Raw genomic sequence first — 14,804 nt, 5'->3', positions numbered from 1 at the left:
AAATGAATATGTCACAAACATGAATAAGCCACACATATATATAATACATGATAATTAATTCCTCTCACCCTAACCTGTATCCAAGTTCTGCAAGTACTGTATGATGCACTACAGTGTACAGGGATTTTATTTTGTCTTAATTCTTGAATTCCTCAGTACCTTTTTTCGCACCTATAAGAGTTCCACAGCTCCAACTTATGTGCAGTTGGTTGACGCTGTGGATATGCTATAACAGTACACACTCATCAACTGTAAAAACTCAAGACTGAAAGGGCAGGGAGTCAGAGAGAGGGGGCACATGAGGACTGAAAATATGACTTACTGTATCAAACAAGTAATTAAAGTGGCAACAGAACAAAAGGGCACAGAGGACAAGGCCCTACTCATTATTTACAGCTCTTTATCCCAGATTTAATAGGAACTCAGTGTTGAAACTGCTAATTATTTAATATGCAGTGCTGAGCCTTTGACAGGACTAATTTCTTTGAAAACTGTCTTTCGGGTGAGAGCACACAAGTATATAACTCCTAAAAACCATGTAATTCACAAACAAATGCAAAATTGGGAACAGCAGTGTACAAAGTCAATAATGTCAATCAACATAGATGAACTTATTTGAGCAATGTGCTAACACTACACACCATCATAGAGGTCACTTAAATGATAAGTTGGCTCCTATTCTATATTTTTGTTATAAAAATCCAAGTCCACAAATCTCAACACTTATTAACTTCCCAATAGAGTTTATGGCTTTTTATCTAAAAGCCTGATGGTTTCTTCTGAAGGCATAAAACAAGTCACATACTGTAAATATGTGACATTTTAATGCATATGCGACGGCAATAGCCAGTGGCCGGAGGCATCAATATTTTCTGGTTGTCCATTTGTCAATCCCATTATCGTGGACGCGATAACTCAAGCATGACTCAAGGGAATTTCTTCAAATTTGGAACAAATCTTTGCTTGGACTCAAGAATGACCTAAATAGAATTTGGATGTCAAAGGTCAAGGTAATGGGGGCCTCACATGATATCTTCAGCTTGAGGTAATGTCTTCAAATTTGGTACAAACTTTCACTTCGACTGAAGATTTTGGTGCCTGGAGGTCAAAGGTTAAGGTCAAAGTGACCTCAGGTTCATGTGAATGTGATATATTTAGGTCTGTCTAGTGAATTTCATTACATCTGGTACAATTCACTTGGACTCACTTATTAACTGAGGGTCAAAGGTCAAGGTCACAGTGGCCTCAAAAAACATGTTTTTGGCTTCTTGAATGTGATATCTATAAAGTGATTATGTTTAAGTGTTCAAGGGTCACAGTGACCTAATAGGAATCTATTATTTGATCATATACTGATCAATCTGTTCAATTGTCTTCACCAGACAACGAGGACAACTGCTTGACACACAGATGACATCTTAACCAAGAACCTGAACAACCTCTTTATCCTGATCTTGTGTAAATACAAATGATAAATAATGTAAAGAAATGTAAAACCATGATTTTACATTCACCATTTACTATGACTGTTTTCTATAAGATTAGATAAAATCCCCTCAATTCATAGAGCCAACACTGGTCCTACAAATTATCACAACTCATTTTATAAGTCATCAAAAATTTGTTTATTTTTATTTTATTTTTTATCAGAGGATGGTTGTGTAGTTTGAAATTTGGTATGGATATTTTGGGTTAGATGTCTCAGATGCGATGTTTTTTGTGTGCACTGCACATACACTCACTGACGCATACACATGCATAAAGCTTAATAAAAGATTTACATTACTTCTTTATATATAACTTGCCATTTTCTCTGATTTTATATAGATATTTTACATACATGACATAGTTTTTAATATAAAAGACCAAGAGAGAGGCCAAATTATTATTATTATCTAAAATTTAAACATGACAGACTTTCAAGATAAATGGTATAAAATTAATATGAAATTCAATTCCAAACTGTCTGCTGTGAACCACATCTTCTTTCAGTCCACTGCATTGAGCTGCTTAACTCCTGTACTAATGAGTTTCCTGTAGCTAATAAAGTTATGCTCAAACCAATGTTTAAATGTCCTAAACAAATTATATTTTCTAATGAACCTTTGAGACTACAGCCAGCCACTTCGCTATACCACTCAAGCTCAACTCAGATGGTGTAGCTCCACCTGCCTGCTTTATATATAAAATGATGAAGATCATACACAAACAATGTAATGAAATGGAAAAGGCATTGGTTTTCCTGACCTCCTTCCTTACTGTAACAACTCTGGTAAGAACAGAGACCCAGGTGCTCATGCCCAATATCCAGTGTGAACTGGCATCTGGTATCAGTGTTCTCTATATTGTTAGTGCTAGCTTGCCTAGTGTTGATAGACAGGTATTTCCTTTACTTTCCAAGCAAGATTTAAAGTTGGAGTAAGTGAATCTGGGAATCTGTTGATATTTGAATACAAATTCAGCCTCCCCTCCCTGCTCCTTCAAAAGCTCCACCCCATGTTCATGCACAAGCATTGCCAAGGCAACCACTGATCTCAAAAGTTGAAATTAGCCACCTCAAACATTTGCATTATCTGTAGACAAAATACAACCTCTGTATTTAAACTATGTGTTCAATGACCACAATTATCCGCAAACGTGGGTGTTTGTATGCCCTCGAAGAAGTAGACTGTCAAGATACCATTGATGTACCACTAGCGCCCCACACCAGGAAGTATGTTGTATATGTATTTAGACAGAAATTAACCAAATACAATTTGAAAACAATTTCTGTTGAATGCTCACAGGTGCTTATGGTCTACCAGGTGCATTGTAGGAGTAAACTATTATCATATATTTAAATTATGTTTAACATTTTTAAATATATAAATTTTGTCTCAGGATGTTGGAGGGGTGGCGCCCCACAGCCCCATATTAACAAGCCCCCACTGACTTAGTCCAAAGTGCATCGGTCCCAACTTTACTCATCATTCTTCTAACTTATTATTCTCACGTGTTACCGCCAAGTAGAGACAGAAAATTCACCTGAAACAAGAAACAATGCAGAAAATGTATTATCTTATAGGATAATGATTGAATTACTGACATTTTAAATAGTGATTTTCAGTTCCTTCTCTGTTCCTGTTAAGTCATAAAAGGCCAGGGGTCTCTTTATAAAACAGTGCGTGGGATTCATACTTAAAGTGTACGTGCGCACAAAAGCCGGAAATGGTGAATGCAAAAGAAAATTCTGATTTATAAAACCATGCGCACTCACACCTGTCCGCAATGTTCACTTTATAAATCACAGTCCACCTGGAAACGTTCGTACTTGGATCTGCCTCATACTCCCCCCACTACATGCCCACTTTATTTCTATTTCATTCATTTATTATTGTTCTTCAAGTGAAGATGCAGTGTATAATGAAAGCTGTCAAAAAAATAAATAAAACAATAAAACACAAATTAACATCACAAATCTCAGATAAAATTAATATTAGATGTATGTTCAACAGTATTAATTTATGAATGGGGTGTAATCTCTCATTTTGTTACATCTTGCCAAGAATGAAACAATATGATGGAAAAAGCACATCTTCATACTGTACAAAGGACCACTTTTAGACAAGGAAATACAGTGATCACACCAGAAATCTCAGAAAGGCTTATTATAAAAAGTTATATTAAAGGTTAATGTAAAAAACCTAATGTGAAGGACATTAGGCTCTTTCTCTCTGTCTCTCTCTCCCTTGCTCTTTCTCTATCTCTCCCATGCTCTCTCTCTCTGTCTCTCTCTCTCTCTCTCTCTCCGTATCTCTGTCTCTCCCTCTCTCTTCCTCATCTCTCGCTCCCTTGCTCTCTCTCTCTCTGTCTCCCTCTCTCTCTCACGTACACACACAAACACATTTATGGCCATTTTCAAGGTAACCTTACCTGCTTTTGAAGGGACCCCCTCCCCTTCGCCTTCACAGTGCTGGGAAAAAAAAGAAAAACCCCTAAAGCACGTGGTTGCAGCTTCACATTCACATCAGTGAAGTTATGCTAATAGCTGCAGGACAAGTTTCTGCCATGTATATCCATAAATTTAAGGTTTTAAAAGCTGAACCCTCTTTTTGTACCTAAAATACTTAATTAACTATATTTAATTAAGGAGTGTCTGCTTGATGTAAAAAAGTGGATGTTAAATCATTTTCTTCTATTCATCCAAATCAGAAATTCTTATCAATGGCCCCAGCAACACAAAATACTATTTCTACTTGATATCTGTCGGAACACATCAAGCCTGTTGTCAGAAATCTTGGTGTTCTGTTTGACTGCAACATGAGCTTTGAACAGCACACAACAAAACTTGTAAACACACGTTTTTATCAACTGAGAAATGTTACGTGTTAAAGATACTCAAATAACTTTACATTATTTAATCTCATCACGCCAGGGTTACTGCAACAGCCTTTTTACATGCTTAAAAAGCAAAACAATATACCCTCTACAAACTGTACAGAACTCAGTGGCCAGGCTTTTAACCAGGGCTAACAGGTTTGAACATATCACAGAGGTTTTGTAGGCTAACACTATTTGTCAACAAGTGACTCTGCTCCTCTGCTCTTTACTAATCACTCACACTTCGAACTGATCTTTAGAAAAAACTTTTTATGTTCCTGTGTTACGGGACATCGCTTCTTCTGCAACAATGAAGTTAAAACACAGAGTTGCTTCTTAATCTGCAGGGAGAACTTTTCTCCTGTCTGCAGGAGTATATGTCTGCCCACCGTCTCAGTCGGTCTTCACACAAACAAAAACAATCACATTCATTTCTTAATTAATCAATGATGTCAGATCCTGAATCACTTTAACCCTGATGTCCCGGCTGTGTGCGTCAGGTTTTGTTGCGTTTTGTGTTTAGCAGGTGGACATAGAACAAAATGGTGAACCTTTTTGTCAATGTGTTAAAATACAAGTAACATAAACTCTTGAGTGAATCAAACTAACATCAAGTAAACTTCAGTACTATGCGTGTCCTAATAACTTCTGATTAGTGTCTGTGTTTATAATAATAGTGTAAAGTGAGCACAGGTCATCAGGAGTGTAAGAAAGGAAGACATGCGGCAGGTACAGCACAATACAAAGATACCGGGTCTATAATGTGTCTGCCGTGACACCTAAGCAGCGGCGGCAATTATTTTGCATAACCGACGGGCAAAGCAGAAGTTCGTCACAAGTAGAAAATAAGTTATCAATGAAAACACACATTTTTAAAAATCTGATCTGTAGCCTAAATGCAATTACAACGATGCTAAGAGAGGTACTTATACCTTCAAATTGAACCAATTGGACCTTCCAGCCTCAACAAATGTGAAGAGGATTTTCTGCAATAAATGTAAACAAAACACAGATTTCTTAAGGATTAAAAGCGACATGATTTAAAAAGACTATTTTATATGTCGAAGGGCTGAGTAGGAGTTCAACAGTCTTACAGCCTGGGGAAAGAGGCTGCTCTGCAGTCTGGATATGCGGCAACGGATGCTCCTGAAATGTTTTCCAGATGGCAGTGAACAGGCTGTTGCTAGGGTGGGTCCTGTCTTATAGGATCTTTTGTGCTGTGCGCATGTAGTAGTGGTATGTTGTTGCACTATATTATGAACAGGGTTAGAGAAAATTCCCACACAGAAGTACATACTTTTATTTTGAAATATGCAGATCACCACTTCTGTTTATTTTGTTTATTAAGTATTGTTGAAATCTCATTAGTGTGTTATTTCATAGTTGGTTGGGCAATATATCAAGGGTACATGTTTTTCTAAGGGGTAAAATGGTAAGGATTATTGCTGGAAGTTTAGCGCGCTTCATGGAAATTTACTTCCTCTTTATTTATGACTTTCCTGCATTTTCTTTGCTCTTGCTACTTTCTTTGTTTTTGAGTAGTAAATGTGACGTTAAGTTACTGAAGATGATATGTAATGTTGTAGTAGTGATGTTATGTTTTGTCATTTGCTTTTTTTTTATGTATAAACCTGTTAGTTGGAGAAGAGATTTGTGGAGACATGTTTGTGCTGCGGAGCTGCTGTGCAGGTGTAACGTTAGGATGCTCTGTGGAGAACGTACTTCTTAGTATTAAGCAAGTAGTAATATTACTCATGTTATGCAAGCGCTGAGTCCATAGTATCCACACAAGAGAGACTGTGAACATGTTAATCTTCACGATTACAGATGTTGAGAGCCAGTGTGCCAAAGAAAGTCTGTGAAGGCCCTGGTATCTGTTACTTTTCGCAGAAAAGTTTTAGTAAAATTCAACAACACATTATAGTCTAAAAGTTAGGTAAATGTTGTAATAAGTTTCATCTCGGAATTATATGCAACAGCTGAAACTTCTTGTTTTGTCTTGCCTGCTTATCACTTAAAGGAATAGTTCACCAAAAAATTAAAATTTAATTGTTTGAGTCCACAAAACACTTTGGGAGTTTCAGGGGTAAACAGCATTGCAGCCAAATCCAAGACAATGGAAGAAAATGGTGATTAATTAACAGAAAAATTTGCTGCACACAAGAGCTTGTGTTCACAAAGATGCACTGTATAATTCTGTGTGTGAATGGGTGAATGGCAAAAACTGTACTGTAAACCTATATAAATACAGACTAATTACCATTTACCAATGGTTTGTGCGAGGACAACTCCCTTTCGTGTAGTAGATTGTGGCGGTAGAAACATCACTTGAAAAGATTGTTAGCTTGCTGATAAAAGCTGTCCATGTCTCCAAGACAGTTTGCCCTGCACCTTGCAGTGGGAGAGTGTGCTTGTTGAGGTGTGAAAGTTTCACAACCCACTCCTCAATCCTGGAGTTAGTTTAGGCCTTTTTCAGCCAGGAAGGCCTTGATGGCATTAAAGCAGCCGACAAACTGCTCCAAAGCCTTTCCACAGCTTAGCCACCTGCTGAGCACAGAGGAAAGTCTTTGTATCTTTGTGCAGTCCACTTCCTCTAGCAGGGAGTGAAACTGTTGGTGTGTCAGAGAAGATCACTTAACTATGAAGTTACTAATGTTAACCACTGTAGCCATAACCCCTTTATGATCTGAATTTGACATCTTTGCAAAGAAGTTTTCTTGGTATATTATGCAATGGAGATTCATGATGAGGTGCCCGACTTTTTCCTCAATTAATCTGACTACTCCCCTCTGTTAATATACAAATGTGTTTTGAATAATAATGAAAAAATTATGTATTGAAAGTAAATTTATTGCTGTGGAATTATTCATATTTTTTTAGTGGTTTTTCCTTACTCTTGTTAAAGCCCTATGAGACAAATTGTGATTTGTGAATATGGGCTATACAAATAAAATTTGATCTGATTGATTGATATTGAAATATTTAATTCCTGAGTACTCTACACAGCTCATAAGAACATAAAAGCATACTAACCTTCGTGATTAAAATAACCCAAAATATATGTGTACTGTAATTAGTAGAAAGAGCATTGTACAAGAAGTCAAAGTTGATTTTTGAAAAAACTGCTGGTAAAGATTAGAAAAAAAAATATTGATCATTAAAACAGCCCTACTCAGAAGTTTGCATTGGTTGGTGACATGTAGGAATGTTCTCAAGGCTAAGTCGAGGAAATTTCATTGATTACTGCCAAACTTAAAAACAGGGAAAAGGGATGTGTTTTGCTACATACAGCTGGGATGATACTACATAGCAATCTCTGTCTCTCCCTCTCTCTCATACACAGGGTGCCTCTCTCCTGACCACTCTCACCTGTTAATCCATTCCACATTTATTTATTTTATTTATTATCTTTGTTCAAGTCTCTTTTCCACTTTTTTTCTCTTTACCTTGGACTTGCAAGGTTTAACTTTATTTAGCAACTCTATTTAAGCCTTTTTCAGTGGATTTGGATCTCTACATTAATTTGAATTAGATCCACATTTAAAATTACATAATTGTGGTTCCCAATAGGAAATAAATGGAGCAGGTAAGGTTTACACAGTAAGAAGAGTAAAGACTAAATGGCCTCAGGTTTTCTCAGTCAGTTCTGGGATTGAAACAAATAAGTTTACACTGGAACCATATGATGGTTTCAGAGAGTGTAAATGTTTTCGTGTGTGGTCTTGGTTTCTGTCAGAAGTTTCATGTGAGCAACCTGCCCCTAAAGGGGGTGTCAGAGCTCTCTCCTGGAGGATAAGAATGATGTCAGAGGGTTTGTTGACAGGCAGGTCACGTCAATAATCACAGATGCCAACCTGAATGAAAGGAAAGAAATTGCAGCCTGTTTCCTATACCAGGTGGCTGCTCTCTTTTTGGGGAACTACAGCTTGTTTTATGTGCCTTTTGAGCCTGTGAAATTGCAGGAGTTAATTTAGCTGAAATGATTAATCTTTTAATAATCATGTTTTAGAAAAAAAAATACATTTCAGCTACATACTAACATCTAACACTTATTATGTATGTGCAATGTCAATGTTAGTTGTAATACTTTCTAGATGTGTATAAAATTTGTGCAGAGGGGAAATTAATCTGCTGTTTTTCACCGATTGATTGTATATTTCATCAGTTTGAAGCAATTATATATGAATATATAAAGTAGACTTCAGCTATTTGAATTAAGGGTGTTCCGATAAGGATATTTGGGGCTGATCGCCGCTCACATTGTTTGAAGTTGTATCTGCTGATACCGATCACTGATCACAGGGTCTATGGCCCTGTTTATGCCTGATTAATATGCGTCTGGGGTGATCCAAGTGACCACTTATGATCGTATTTCTCTTCCCTGCTCTATATGCAAATAAACACTACAGGGCTGAATCCTACTCAGTTTTATCAGTAAATGTCCATTATTTCTGTCAAGTTGTTCCTTTTTTTCAATTCAGCGCCACATTAAACTACTGTATCAGCCTGTCTGTGTCACATATTTCACCTGTGCTTTCAGCGCTGACTGTGTGGAGATCAGAATTTTACACATAAGAGATAGATGAGGAAGAAAAGCATTAATACCAGAGAAAGGAGAAAGGTGCATCCTGTTCACACCGCATAGCATCTTTCCTGCCGGGGTGTGACAGGCTCTCACCCGGGAGTCACACACAGTGGGCCGCTGTAGAGGAGTTTATACCACCTGATCAGACAGACCACTCGTGATAGAATTCCCTGCTCTATATGCAAATAAACATGTACATCACCCCATTTGCAAAGATGATAACTGTTAAAAACAAAAAAAGACAAAATGCATTGCGTTTTAACCGACTGCAACAATACTGAGCTAACAGTAGGACAAACGCACACAAACGTTGTTTACACAGAGAAAGAAATAACTTTGTGTATAACATTTGCCTAATTTTCAAGAAGGCTCAAACGTGCGAAGCCTATAATGCAGCCATTACCATGTTTAATCGATACTGCGCAGAGCAACTCTATACAGAGATGAGAAGAGAAGCAAGATGTCTCTCTTGTTAGCTATTTCCACCATCAGCTCCAGGAAAAAAATATAAAGTTGTCATCAAATATCTACCTAAGTATGACTAGTTAGCCATCACAATTCCTTCTCAACTCTGTTGAGAGTTGAACTTCATGAGTGGCAGCTGTTTCTTTTGCCTCATCTAATCGTCTCCTCTTATCTGCGTTTATAGAAATTGCTGATCAAACTAATTACAGGGAATATTGGCCGATACTGATCGGTGGCCGATCAATCAGAGCTCCTTTAATTTGAAATATAATGCAACTCAAAATGTATTTGTGTACCTAGATTTCCTTATGGACAGGCATGCGTTTTGCACAAGGTGAGATTGGAGATGGCTAGTGTGACCTTTCAATTGTGAATTTTTGCTGCTCAAGCTATTTTCTGATAATTTACCCACAATTCACGAATTTATCCAGGCGATTGATGTTTAAACTCTCTGTCTCATGACAGCTCTATTCAACCCGCAGACAAGACAGGAGCATCATCACAAGCATCATACGAGCACTCATACAGTGGTAGAGCGCACAATTGGTGATGAAAAGTTCAGGTGGATGTACCTTGCCAAAGCTGGTCTAATCAGCATCAGAGTAGAACACCACCCATTATTGCACACTTATTTTTTAATATATACCACTGACGTAGACTTCACCTTGATCTTCTTCTGTTGCAGTCATCAATCGAGACTCTTTTTTTTAAAAGCCAATTTCAACATCAGACCAATTCTTCATTTCACTCACACACGACCGACCCACAGCTGACATTTTGACACAGCTGATATAAGCACATGCCATGTGGCTGAGGATGTAGAGCCGTTGTCCTCTAACCAGAAGGTCGGCGGGTCGATCATAGTCTTCATCCCAGTCCCCATTCCGCATGCCGATCTGTCCGCATAACCATACTCCTGCACAAATTCAGATACAGAGATGTAGGAAGCATAGTATCTAACAAGAAGAGGATGTTCATCCTCATCCACCTATTGCACCAATACATTCCGTGGTTCTAGCGTGGATGGAATACATTTCAGGGGAAGATGGAGAAAAGGGGACTAAATGTTGCCCTGTGCATTGTCCATAACAGAAATCTTCACAGGCACCAATTGGCCACACCAGGTCATAACCATTGTTTCATCCACATTCCAAAAATCTTAGGTTGAAGTTATACTTACAATATGCACAATATGATAATACGAACATAAGTGTGATTAAACTAAATAAACCATAAAGAATAAAACAAAACACTTGAATTAAGCAGATGCTCTTTCTAAGTATTCTCCGTGCTCCTGCTCTGTGCTGAGGACCTGGCTGTGTCTGAAGCAATCCACAGTAGCAGAATTGAGGCTGTCTGCCTGAAGACTGCCTGTCTGCAGTCCATCTCCTCTGGGTTACATATGAATGGAGGGTCAGATGGCAGATCTCCCTAGCAGCCATACTAAACAACTCTCCACTAACTATACCCTAGTTGTTTTTCCTATTTGGTGTCTTAGTCTTTTAGTAATTTTTATTTTTAAATGAGAGATAAATAAGTTCTTGTCTTTGTTTAGGACAGGTGGCTTAGTTGTAATTGCTGTTTAACACCCAAACCTGCTGTGTAGAGGTTGTACCTATAAAAGCAACAAGATGTTGATTAAAGTAATATAAGGTTGAATTTTAGGATTTAAACACAACTCACACTTCTTGACATTGTGGTACATCATAAAAAGTCCATGTTAAATGTTGTGTTAAGTTGTTTCTGCCCTCTGCTACTGCTGCACAGATGATACATGGTCTTGTTTATTTTAACAGGACAGTCTCTGCAATGAGCCAACAGTAGCCACAACAGTTGAATGTGACAGGCCGTGACATCCATCAAGCAGAGACTTGTACAGTAAGTGGCTCATTCTACTGTTCTTTTTCCTTCACTAAATCAATAGTGCTACTTCTATTAACACAAATTTGGAGAAGTATTGCTTGACTCTTTGTGATTATGTCATTTCTCCAGTGGCTGAATTTGGAGGAAATTGCTACTTTGCTAGTCATTTTGTCTGTGATTAACAGAGCAGGTATGTTTATCTGAGGTTCATATTCAAATCCATTTGTCTGCTGAGAACAATCACATATAAAAGCAATTCAAAGTGCACACACACACTGTCACTGATACATGCCTCCTGTACTAGGTCTCATTAGAAACTTCGATCCCAGTCTTCTCCATTCCTAACGCCGAAGTGTCCTTGGGCAAGATACTGAACCCCAAATTGCCCCTTCTCAGAGAGAAAAGTGCTGAACATAGATGCACTGTATGAATGTGTGTGTGAAAGGGTGAATGTTTAAAGTCAGTTCTGATAAACAGTTTCTTCCATTCTTTATGTTTAAATCAGGGCTCTTCAACTAAAATTGCAAGAGGTCTAGAAATCAGCCCTCCTCCCCTTCTGGGGTCCGGATAATTAGATACGTACAAATACAGGCTTATGCTTTTAACCAGACTTAATCAGTGTTATTAACATTTTTATTGCACAAATGTTGTCCCAAAATCTACTGTATTCTCAGTGAACACTCATATGTCTGCTGTTGTGCAGAGAGGGACTGAGAGAGGACCTGTGTAGATCGCTCGTCCTGACCTCGCACTGCTACGGGTAAGGGTTTTCAAAGTGCCTGTCTTTAGTTTCATAATGGCATTTCAATTTGCCACTTTTGACAACCGCAACAGACAGAGCAAATGAGACACACCAGTCTCGTTGAGCTCACTGCAGGAAGAATAAACACATACTTTTCTGTCCACTGACTTTTAATAAGGACATTTTTCGCCTACATCTGAGTGTCTCCGTCTGCGTGCTTCTCACTACCTATTAACCTACACGGTATATGATATTAACACATAGGACCCAGATGGCTCCACTGGGCTGGCGTCATTATGCCTGATTAAAAGTCTTTAATATATAATATATCAAACTAGGGCCGATGTCTTTTTTGTTTAGTTTTTTTGAGTGAAGGGGTCCAGATGGAAACCTCTTGCATTCCAGATTTGGACCGGAGTCCGTCAGTTGGTGACCCCTAGTTTAAAAAACCATGTCTCCCACAAATTGGTTTGGAATACACTACATTTCTGCCACTGTTTAGAATCTAGTGCCCATAAGGGCTTCTTTTTGTACTTTTACATTTACTTCAGTTATTGACCATGATCATGGCTAACCAGTGTGTTACCACAAAGTACAGTATAAAGAAAAAGATGTAGGTATCTGTAAAGATTGGACCAGACTCAGAGAATTTTAGAAACAATGAGAGTCAAGAGGATGGATAACCATAGTGAAATAGAAACATAGAAACAAAGGACACAACTATAAATTTTAACTGCATGTATTAAAATGGTTGAACAGGATAATAAGCAGGTGGGACCCCAAGATAAGTTCAACAGATCAACTAAACAGATTCACTTACCAAATAACAAACAAAAGTAAACTGTGTGCACAAAAATAATGATGATCCAGGTATATTGTTCAAAGTCTTTTTAAGAGTCACAGTTCTCAAATTGAAAGTTCACTGTCTCCAGAGATGTGTGAGTGTACAGTTTCTTACTGCACTTGACGTAAGTGTTCGGTTCACAACCTCCTTTTGCAGGCAACAGATTCTGTATCTCGTCGGCTAGGCTCACCATCCAGTACTGGAAAAGGTTTTCTCTGAAATTTCCTCTGATGGCACTGAGATCTTCTCTGTAGCCTCAGCTCATCTCAAAGAGGACTCAACAAAAAAAAAAACGGACCAGTGCAATGCTGCTCATTAGCTATGATAATGGCGTCAGGCCGTGGCACACATGCTGAAACTGATAGCGTTCTCTCTTTTTTTATCCACACACTTTGACTTCAATGGTTTGCTCACATCGCAGATACAACAGGCATGATTCTTAAGGCCTTTCCACCAGCGTGGCCAGTCAGGGGACAGTCGGGAGGTGGGCCTAAGCATTGGATTAGCTAAATTGAAATTACACTTAAACTCATCGGCTATTCAATGAGCCATTAAACAAAATAATAACATACATATTTATGTGTTATTGCATAAAAGTGTTTTTCCGATGGAAGATATTTATTTCATGGCCCTTTAATCAATCTGGGGTACACCAGGCATTCTAATTTACTGACAGAATGGATTTAAAAGCAAAGGTCAATAACTAGAGTCCTTCATATATTGAAAAAAATGCATCAGTGCTATTGCAAAATTAATAGCTATTAACTATTAAACTTACCAGAAATTATGACTTTAAAAAGAAATACATCATAAATTCATGGCTTTTACTATCATATCACAGTTATTTTTAGCAGTTATAGCAGAAAATCTGAAATATACAATGAAATTATATCATTGTTATGTATTTATTTTATTGAAAACTAACCTATAATCTAGAGAATCACCATTAAGAACACAATACTTCATTGCCTATAAAAAATAATCATTCAGGGGGATGGACTGTAGCCTAACAAGATATTGATGGACAGTGAGACATGTTGGCATATGATGGAGGAGGATGTCAATTTACTCTAGCTAAAGAATTAATTATTTCACTGTATTGAACTCTGATTAAGAGTTATTGCACTCTATGCCAGAAGGGGGAGACAGTAGTTGTGCACCGCAAGTTAAGAGCTGATGTTGTTTTGTTTGTAACATCCAGTTTTGTTTCTGATTTTGGACCCCATCACTATGGAGGTGGCTGGGCTGGGTTGTTTATCGTGTCATTTACTTTTTTTGCCGAATGCTTTTTTGTGCTTATGAATCAGAAAGTCCATTTGGTCTTTTTCCAGACAAAGCAAGCAAATCTCCCCTGCTATCCTCCTCTGAAGGAGGAGCCTGTCTCACCTGTGCTGGGTCAAACCCTCAGCAGAGTGTTCCCCAGCCTCCAGCTGAAACCCAACACCTCTGACATCATGCACATAGGCATTGGCTGCTGGATGACTTGCCCTAATCACAGAGTTGCAGGCTGTTCACTACACTTCCCTCCCAGGAGAGCTCAGCAGCTTTGACCTGCGCTACCAGACACAAGGAGGTGATCCGTGTTCAGATCAATCACACTGCCGCAGAGCTGTGAAGCCTCTACCTGTGGCTGACCTCAGCGGCTGCACACCTCCCCCAGGCTCAGTGATCCGCTGGCTTGGAGGAAAACTGTTTTATGGGTTTTGTTGAAGAATTTTTCTGTCACTTCTGAAGAAAAGAAATGAAGGCATCCAGCACTAATTCTCGTCAGGATACTGTTGTTTTCTCCATGGAGCTTGATGCAGGTAAGCACTTGCCATTCAGCAACTTGCAAAGTTTTCGTGCTGAACGTGGCCACCTGCTCTCAATCCTTTTGAGACTTTTTATAATAGCATTGAAAGGGGCTCATATCATCCTGTCAAGTTTCAAGGTTCTTTATTTGTCAG

The sequence above is a fragment of the Hippoglossus stenolepis genome, chromosome 14 (genome assembly GCF_022539355.2).
Source record: "Hippoglossus stenolepis isolate QCI-W04-F060 chromosome 14, HSTE1.2, whole genome shotgun sequence".
NCBI lineage: Eukaryota > Metazoa > Chordata > Actinopteri > Pleuronectiformes > Pleuronectidae > Hippoglossus > Hippoglossus stenolepis.
This window is presented reverse-complemented; position numbering follows the sequence as displayed.